The 9951-nt window shown below is 46.5% G+C and overlaps 1 pseudogene; it reads right to left on the bottom strand.

The window, feature by feature from the left end:
- Positions 1–6747: 6747 nt before the first annotated feature.
- Positions 6748–7209, bottom strand: LOC102010330 (annotated as a pseudogene).
- Positions 7210–9951: the final 2742 nt, after the last annotated feature.

Here is a 9951-nt window from a genome sequence, read left to right on the forward strand (position 1 = left end):
GCTGTAGCCACAGAGAAAATGCCACCAAGAGACCTATCCACTGGAGCAAGGCAGAAGGAAGTGCGGGACACAAAGGCCCCTGTCCCTCTGTCTTCCTGCCTTCCAATCTCTGTTCACTGTCCCCAGCAGGAAGTCAGAGGCCAAGAGCAGCTGACAGGTCCGCAGCAATTGGCTGCCTCCGGGGATACAGAGTAGCCATTAATGAACCCAGGAAAGGGCAAAGGAGGTAGGGAGAGGACAAATGGATCAACCAAAGTTAAACACAGCCAACAGTTCAATGTGGTGGCCAAGCTTTAGCCTGAGGTTGCTTTTGTATCCTCAGCCCCGGAACGTGGCATTTTCATTTACTGATGTTCTCCAAACCTCAGCTCTTTTCTGAATGTTTTTATTTTCCTGTTCCTTAGTCCAGAATTCTGGCAATGACCTTGAGCCAAAAGCTTTAAAGATTTGAAAATGTTGACCCTTGGAAATGGGAAGGATGAAACTGTGGAACAGTTGACCTCTCTGCATAAGCAGCCAAGGATGGATGCTTATACCTGCTCGCCCCACCACACCCCTGCACCTGGAGCTCCTCTCACAGCTCCCGGCGCTGTGCTCCAGGAAGGGCACCTCCACCCTGTGCTAACTTCCCATTTGCTCATCAATGCTGAGGTTTTTCTCTGCAGGCTCTGGAGTTCCACAACCTGTCTGGCTCTCCGCTGTCACATTGGGAACCATGGACATTTTTGGATAGTCACTGGAGCTCATCTGAAAATGGTGATGATGATTATTCCTGCTAAATGAGGTAACGCCATAAAGCACTGGCGTGTCTGCTTCAGAGCCCGCTGACTGTTACTTGTTCAGGGCAGAGGTCAGGACCTTTCAACTTGGGCCCCAGGATAAAGAACGGTGCTTGGGAGCCTGATGGGATGGCTCATGCCTATAATCTCAGCACCCTGGAAGGCGAAAGCAGAAAGAAAGCTAGCTCAAGCCCAACCTGGACAATTTAACAACTCAATGAGACTCTGTCTCAAAATGATAATTTTAATTTTAAAAAAATGGCTAGAGGGATAGCTCAGTGCAAAGAACCTGGGTTCAATCCCCAGTGCCACACACACACACACACACACACACACACACACACACACACACACACGAGACTGGTGCTTGGCATGTACCTAGTAATAATCATTGTGTAAGATGGGGCACTTATTTCTGTCTCCCCAGGGAGAACTTGAGGCTCCCAGACTACAGAGTTGTAGAACCAAAACCAGTGTTTACCCCAGATGAATTGGACCCCAGCCTGCATTTCTGTCTCAGTGGTTCCTGATAAGCATAGGGTCCCCTGGAGGGCTGTGAAAACGTCCCCCAGGCTCCTGACTCAGCAGGTGAAGTGGAGCAGGTGATGTAGACACGGATGCCCTGGGGACCACGCTGAGAACCCCTGCTCTGCACTCCCTGCCTCCGAGCAAGCATCCATCTCCTCTGTGAACGTCCTCCAACTTCTTCAGGGTCCCACCCCCAGTCTGCACAGTCCAGCTCCAACTGCCCCAAATCCATGACTTACCTCACTTTCCACAGGGGACCCTGAAGGTGACCTGAGCTTCTGCATAGGACCCATGACTCCCAGTGGGCAAGAAGCCCTCACTCCACTGCTGCCCTCTTCAACACCCTTTGTCTTCCTCCCTTTTCCAGCCTCACCCTTTGGACAACTTCAGGGGAGACTCCCTCATGCTTGTCTGTGTTTGCACAAACATACACACATGTCTTTTTACCATTTTTAAGCAAAAATTAGTTCATAAAATATAATTACTCATGTCTGGCTTTCTTTTTCTTTCTTTCTTTCCTATTTTACCCTTCAGGAGAAAATTTGTTCTCTATTCTCAACGACCCCCAATCCCAGTGGAGCAGCACTGTCTTGACTCCATGATGGCTCCCCGTGAGCTTACTTACCCTCCCCACAGAGCGCCCTACTTCCCTGGGTAGCCAGAATAAAGAACTGGGCAGCAGTGGCCCAGCCCTTCCTCCCCACTCTCCCTTGGGAGTGAGCTGCCCACTGGATCCAAGCTCCACTTGGCTCTTCCAGTCCCTGCAGCACCCCCATGCTGCCTACACCGGGTGGGTGCGTCTGCCTATTCTGAGTACGACATAAGGCAACCCACTTCCTGCAGACAGGGCCACTCTGTCCCGTGGCAGCTTTATCTTTAGGCAAGGTGATACTTTGGGGCTCCATCTGCCTTCCTCGATTGGCTCCATACGTGGGTGGGGAAACAAGGTTACTCTTTATTGGCTCCTCTTGCCTTGCAGCCATTGCAATGCGAGCTGTACCTAAGGACCTGGCTCTTTTTAAACCACTGATTCTGCTAGGATGTTCTTGGTTACAAACAGCAGATGATCCAACTAAAAGTAGCTTGAACAATAAGGGGGTGTAATCTCACAGTAAGAATTCTGTAAGGAGATCTGCTCACCACCCTCCTGATCTTGGGCTCATTCCCTTTCTCGAATTATGGCCTGGCTCTGGTCACCTTTCCCACAAGGTTCCAATGTCTTCTGTTCTGTTTCCCCTTGGTGGGTCTTTGGCTATGTGACCTAAACTCTCTTCCTCCCAGAAATGGTAACAAGATCTCCCATCTAAGAGAGCAGTATGGATGAAATTAAATCAAAGAGTGCCTAGCTAGCACTGTCCTTGACACACAGCAGAACTTCTGCCCCATTCTCCCTCCTACAACCTTCTTAGTTAAAGAAAGAAACTTAAATTGCCTGTTTTAATACTTTTAATACTTATAAAAATACTTTTGTGTCTAAGGGCTGTCAAAAAATATAGTGAATGCTGTTGAGTACCATCTATAGAAAGGCAGGCTGGTAAAAATGTCTTGGTGGGTCCTCATCCACCTTATTCACCGGCTCTGGCAACTTCCGGCTGTTTCACAAAGTTAAAATGACCGGGAAATGTAAATGTTTTGAATCAATTCAGGACACGGAGGCAGCCATGACCATGCAGGTAAAGACATGAAAGAGGAATTTCCAGAACTGCTTTCAAAAGTGGCAAGAACAATGGTTTAAGTGTGTTTGAAGCAAGGGAGAGGAATTTGAGGGGATTAATGGCAATGTATATTTTATTGTAATAATTTTTTTTTAAATTTAAGTGTTCACCATATTTGTCAGGAAGTCACCCTCACTTACATGATCATTCACCTGACCCTAGATACTCAAGGGGAGCTGGTTTCTCTTGAACTAGTTAGCCATTCTCTTACCTATTTTTCTTTGTGACAGGGATCTTCTTGGGGCTAAAATTGTGAAAGTATTTTGTTCCTAGGCACAAAATAGCGCTTGTCCCTCGGAGCCATCTGCCAACGCAGACTTCACAGGCCCTCGCAGATACCCCGCATCAGTTTGCAAGGGCTGCCCTCACAAAGCACCGCAGATGGAGTGGCTTAAACAACAGAAATTATTGTCTCACAGTTCTCGGAGGCAGAAGCCCCAGATCAAGGTATCACAGGCTGCACTCCCTCTGAGGTCCTAGGAAAGTATCACAAGCCTTGTCATTGTTCCTTGGCTGTGGCGGCAAACTGCAGCCTTCCTGTGCCATTGTCCCTGCCCTCCGGTCTTGGTACTTGATCCTCCTGTTTCTTTTTTTTTTTCCTTAGGATTGATCCCAGGTCCCTCACACTGAGCTACATCCCCAGCCCTTGTTTTTATTCTTTATTTTGAGACATGGTTTCATTAAGTCACTAAGCTGCTGGGGATGGGCTCAACCTTGTAGTCCTACCGCCTCAGCCTCCCAGAGTGCTAGAATTACAGCTGTGTGTCACCATGCCTGGCTTCAAATCTTCCCTACCTATAAGGAATCACAATGGATTAGAGGCCCACCCTACTCCAGTAGGACCTCATCTGAACTAACTGCATCTGCAGGGATGCTATTTCCAAATATGATGAAATTCTGAGATATTGGGTATTAGGGCTTCAACGTATGAGCTAAGAGACAGAGTCTAATCCATGACACATGCTGTACTTAGCCATAGTCTTCCCCAAACACAGCCCCCTCTTTTGTACCTCAATGGTCTTGCTCACAGGTTCCCTTGACCTAAAATGCCCTTTCTTCTCAGTCTGTAGAAAAATGCTAACCTCCCTTATGCCCCTGCTCAAACCACCAACCCATGCAGTCTTCCTTGGCATCCTGCAGGCAGACAGTCTCCCGTCTCTGTCCTCAGCTATTCCTTCTGCTCTCTCTTTATGGTTGGCCTCACACCTGATTCACTTGTGCAGCGGTGCGTCCAGTGCAGATCCCAGCCCAGCCGCTGCAAATCCAGGTCCTTCCTGCTCAGTGTGGTCCACAGGCCAGCAGCAGCCACATTACCATTAGAAATGCAGACTTGGGCCTCTGCCCAGACTTACGGAAGCTGAAAAATCTAGTGTCACCAGATCACCAGGTGTTTTATACACGCCCTTGAGATGAGAAGCACCGACAGCACAAGTAACTTACTTGAGCCTCAGCTCCCTAACCTGTAACATAGGGGAGTAATGATATCCACCTTCTATGGCTGTTGGGGAAATAATTGAGAAAAGTGAGTATAGTGCTTCATCCAGTTCCTAGATCAGAGTAAGAGCTACATAATGGGGGTTATAACCATTCTCAACATTACTGTAAACTTTTAAGGAGCAAAGATCAGGGTTAATAAAGAGCACATAAAGCTCTTAGAATAACCATCAATAGGTGATATCTGTCATTGTCGTTAATCTGAATGACCCATACTTACTCCCTGACCCACCTCACCTTGCTCATCAAAGTTTATTGAGAGGAAACAAGGCCCATATGGAGAGGGAACCTGGGGCCTTGTTGGTGCTAATTGTGTTCACTGGCCAATGCCAAGGCCCTTCTCCAGGCAGCTGCCCCTTGCTCCGTGGCCGCTCTTGGCCAGGCTGGACAAACAGGTACAGCAATTTTCTGTCTTCATCCATCTCCTGTAGGACCCACTGCAGAGAAAGAGAGACAGAGACCGAGATAACACTCGGGGCTGGAATTGCCGTGGAGTGTGAGGGGAGGTTATAAAATGTGATTTTGGAACACAAGCCACTGAGCTCCTGGGGGAAGGGAAGACATGAGTGTGTCAGGACCACCTACTATGTGCTGGGAATCCTCTTGAACTCTTTCACCCACCTCATCTCATTTACTGCACTCAACTATCCATGAGAAGCCATTATTTTTATTCTCATTTACAGATGAAGAAGTGGAGGCTTGTAGAGATAGAAAAGCTTATGTGAGGTCTCCAGTAACAGGGTGGGGATTCCAGTACAGATCTCTCTGTCTCCCTACAGACAGGTGGGAGGAAGGAGAATGGAAGTTTCCACTGCCCAGTGTTGTTCAGAGCACAGAAATTGAGAAGCGGGGAAACCATACAGACGAATACCCTGGGGAGCCTTCCAGAACAATCTAGAAGGAAGCTGTGTTTGAACAGGGAGGAATCTTGGAAAGGATCCCATCCAGCCTTCCTAAGGCTGCTCCCTCTGCTCTTTCCTACAGATAGACAAATAAAGGCTGGGGACTTAATAAGACCTTGAGTTAGCCATGTAAGGAAAATGCATATTTATAGACATGATGCTGGGTGCTGTGCTGGGTGGCCCTGCTCACCCTTTCATGGCTGTATGAGCCCACTGGGCCATTCTAGTCCTTACCTGCTACCATTCCAAATCTTTTTGGAAATTAAGTGGCGAATACATTTGTTAAACTCATATGACCCCCATTTTTCAGATGAAGCACTGAGTAGGAAAGGCGCTTATCCAAGCTTGGATTATACTCCAGCCCTGCCTGATCCTAAACCCAGAGTTCCTGCCCCTACCACAGAGGCAGAGGACACACAGACGAGGCCATCCTCTCTGTTCCCTGGAGCCACAGCCACTCATCCCTGGGGGTGGGGGACAAGAGTTCCTCTTCACAAGGCACAACCCTTCTGGCATCAGGAAGTGGACGGAAATCCAGTCTGGAAGGCCCTAGCATGTGGGGGCCTTTAACACCTGCTCATCGTCCACAAAGATCTCATCAGACCCCAGTGGGCCCAGATTTGCCAGACCTTGTTTTTGTTGGTCCCCACCTACCTCACCAGCCGCAGCCACCTGCTGAATCTCCACCTCTGTAAGCCCCCTCGGCCGTGTCCCTTTGGTAATCACCCTTTTACCACCTGTTCCATTATTTTTTTTTTCCAACTGAGTTACGTCTTTTTGTTCTTTTGGTAATCTCTTCCAGAGTTAACTACTTCCATTCTAGGTGATGCAATATACAAGGCTCCACTTCAGATGTTGGCACTGCTATGAACATAGGTCTTTTTCCCTTCACTGCAACTCAGAATTAAAACTTTGACTCTTGTCTTATATTCCAGTCTCAGAAGTAGTTCCCACTGCAGAAATTATTTGGAGACAGTCTTATGCTTTTTTAGCAGTGGTCTGTGACCCGGCTCTATCTTGTCCATGAATACTACAGTGGATTTAGTTTATACATGTATTAAACTAAGAGGCATTCTTTCAAATGAGTTTAAAGACACTTTATTTTTAGACAACCTACATGATGTGTTTTTTCCCTAAAAAACAATGCCTCCACTCCAAATAAACCATGGTCAAAATAAACAAAACGTTCAAGATGACACCAGTCCCATTTGTCTAAAATCCTGGTGTTGTGTATATGACAAGCAGCAGCCAGTTACGACAAGTGATAGATCCAAGGTAACCACCGAATCCGTGAACACTTGTCCATTTCTAAACCATCCTTAAAGAAAATCATAAGTGGTATGCCAGAAGAGCAACTGTGCCATCTGGATTCATGTTTGCACCAATAAAGAACTGATAGTTTTTGAAATTAGCAAGGATGTGCTTGATTTGTTCTGCAGCCCCTGTCATAAATGGTTTTATTCTTTGTGGTCTTTGTTCTTTGAGCCTGCCTTTGATTGATTTCATATAGTCTTTGATGTACTTCTTGTAGGCCTGTTTTGTGAAGCTGGTTTCCTGCAAGTTATGGTTCATGACAATGTCAACACCAACGTCTACTGTGCTTTCGGTGCCTTTGCCCTCTGGGCCTTCAGTGGAGGTATTTCCACCAATGAGCGAGTCATCGATGTTACCCTCTGTTCTACTGACCATCTTGCCCTCCACCTCCAGGTACTTCTGGTCCACAATCTCCCATATCTTGTAAAAGTCAGAGAACATCTTATCATGGCTGATGAGGTACCGGTAGATAATCATGGTGGTGGCTGAGGGAGACGGCTGCTGCTCAAGCTTAGCAGGAGCTGGGAGCTCAGAGTGAGTACGGTGCAGCTGGAGCATCACTCGGTCGGAGTGGGGAGTGGGTGGAAAAAGCACCTGTTCTATTATTTATTTAATGTTTTTCTCTTCTGTGACTATTAAAATTTGGCCTTATCCTAAAGAATAATATCCACAAAGCTTACAGCTAAGGTGGGCTTATAATTCACATTGATATTCATAGAAGTAAATACATGATGAAAATGTGTCTATTCATGTACCAGTTTAAAGTATCTAACATTCCACAGCAATATGTATACCAAATTCCAGAAAACTCCATCTTGTATGTACTTAATTAAGTAATCAACACAACAGCCTTTGCATGGAGGGTTATCATTACTCTCAACTTGACAAACAAGGAAATGGAGCATCAGGGCGACTCACTCAAGGTCCCATGGCCAGTAAATGCCTTCTGGGTCCACTGCTCTACTGACTACCATGAGAAGGCCAAGCCAGCGGCCTTCCTCCTACTTGAAGATCCTGTGTTCTTGCAGCCTCTGACACTGTCAAACATAGATCCAGAACCTTCCCCTCCTGCAGTGGCCTCTGGATAACTGGGAGCAGATGATCTGTTTATGTTTATATAATCAAGACATTGTAAGGGACAAGGTCATGCAGTACCACCAAGTTGTTCTCAGGGAGCCTATTCTATTCCCTTCTCTTCACCACCACCACCAAGGACAGTTTGAAGGTTTTTTCCTGAATCAAAGCTTCTTCGTGCCACTGTGGCAAAGAGTGTCCCACCAGACTTCTGCAGCCAAAGCCAGTGTTATGGGTCATTGATTGCAGACAGCAGAAATCCACACTGGTTCAAAGGAAAAATTGAACCAAAGAAAGCAGGTCTCAGAAGAATAAGAAACCAGGAACCCAGGTAGCTGGAACCCACTGCCAAGGCCCTGTGGATAAATCGTGATTATGCAGTTCTGGGCTTCATGTGGCTTTACTGCTCCTCCCACCAAGATCTGAAATCTGTTTCTCCCTGGCCCCTTGACCCTGGGTTGGCACTAAGACTCGTTTTGACTAAATTGCCATGGAGATGATGCTGTGTGCCTTCCTCCTCTACAATTTAAGAGGCCTTGAAGCCTTTGTTTTGGCACATGGTACCTGGCACTTGGCAATGTTACCTACCATGGACTAAACTGTGTCCTTGCAAAATGCATGTTGAAGTCCTAAACCCCAGTGTGATAGTTTGGAGATAGGGACCATACGGAGGAAATTAGGGTAAAATGAGGTCTTGAGGGTAGGGCCCTAATCCAATAGGGCTGCTGTCCTAAGAAGAATAAGAGCCACCAGGAGGGTGAGCAAAGAGAAGCCACATGAGGACACAGAGAGAAGGTAGCCATCTGCAAGCCAGGAAGGAAGGCCTCACCAGAAACCAAATCTACCATCTTGATTTTGGGTGTCCAGCCCCTAGAACTGTGAGAAAATACCTTTTTGCTGTTTAAGTCACCCAGGCTATGGTATTTTGATATAACAGCCCAAGGAAACTAACACACCACCTAATCTTCAGTTGATAGAATCCCTCACCTGATGATGCCTTTAATAGATGGCTTAAATCTACTTTCCTCTCTCCAACTCACACTACTCCTAGTGGATGTACAGCAGTGTTTAAATGCCGCCTATATGTAGACAGCTATAAAATGTTTCTTAAATCTTCCTAGGTCTTTCCAGTCCCATTGCCATCATCATAGTTCAAGGCAACCTCTTCTCTTGCCTAATATATGAGTCAGCTATTGTTAAAATAACGCTGCAAAACAACTCGCCCACTCCCCACCAAAAAGTATCCAGTTTCTTGTCACAGGGAACCTTTGTTTTCCCTGCAGATAGGTTTGTGGGTCATCTGGGACCGTTCTTTTGGTTACAGGGCAGGTGGTGCTCTTCTCTATAGGTCTTCTCATTCCTCTGGACCAGCAGCACCCAGAGCCTGTTCTTGTCATGGCAAGTGACAGGAAAAGAAGAGTGTCAGCCAAAATATGCAAGTGATTCTAAAGCCTCTGCTTATGTCCCATCCACTGGCATTCTATTAGCTAAAGCATGTCCTACCACCAAACCATAGACTATAGCATATTCCTCCCATGGGAGGGAAGCCATGGCCAAGGTCAGGAATGGGTTAAAAACTGAAGGCAAGTTGTATAAACCCCCACACCTGAGCTACAATGGTAGCTTCTACAATGGGCATCCCTCCTTAAGCCACTGAAAGAACCATCTTTTATTTATTAATTCATTGGCTTTGTAGTGCTGAGGATTGAACTCAGGCCCTTGCACCTGCTAGGCAAGTGCTCTACCACTGAGCTGTTTAAAAGAGCCATCTTTTAAAATAAATTGATCTGGTTGTTTTTTTGCTTAAAACCTGGTGCCTCTTATACTATTTACCCCTTACCCTACTCCAGCCACTCTGGGTCCCTTTTGGTTCCCTAAACTCACACAGGAAGCATCCCTGCCCTCTGCTTTTGCACTTCTGTTTCTCTCCCTAGCAGCACTTCTCCACCAGCTCTCGTCCTTCCTGGAAAATTCCTGGCCCTTCAAGTCTCTATGAGATGTCATTTCTTTTTTCTTTCTTTTCTTTTCTTTTTTTTTTTTTTTTTTTTTTTTTTTGAGACAGGGTCTTGCTATGCAGTTCAGGCTGGCCTTGAGTTCACTTTGTAGCCCAGGCTAATCTCAAACTTGCAACGATCCTCCTGCCTC

The sequence above is a fragment of the Chinchilla lanigera genome, unplaced genomic scaffold, assembly GCF_000276665.1.
Source record: "Chinchilla lanigera isolate Chin_1 unplaced genomic scaffold, ChiLan1.0 scaffold00051, whole genome shotgun sequence".
NCBI lineage: Eukaryota > Metazoa > Chordata > Mammalia > Rodentia > Chinchillidae > Chinchilla > Chinchilla lanigera.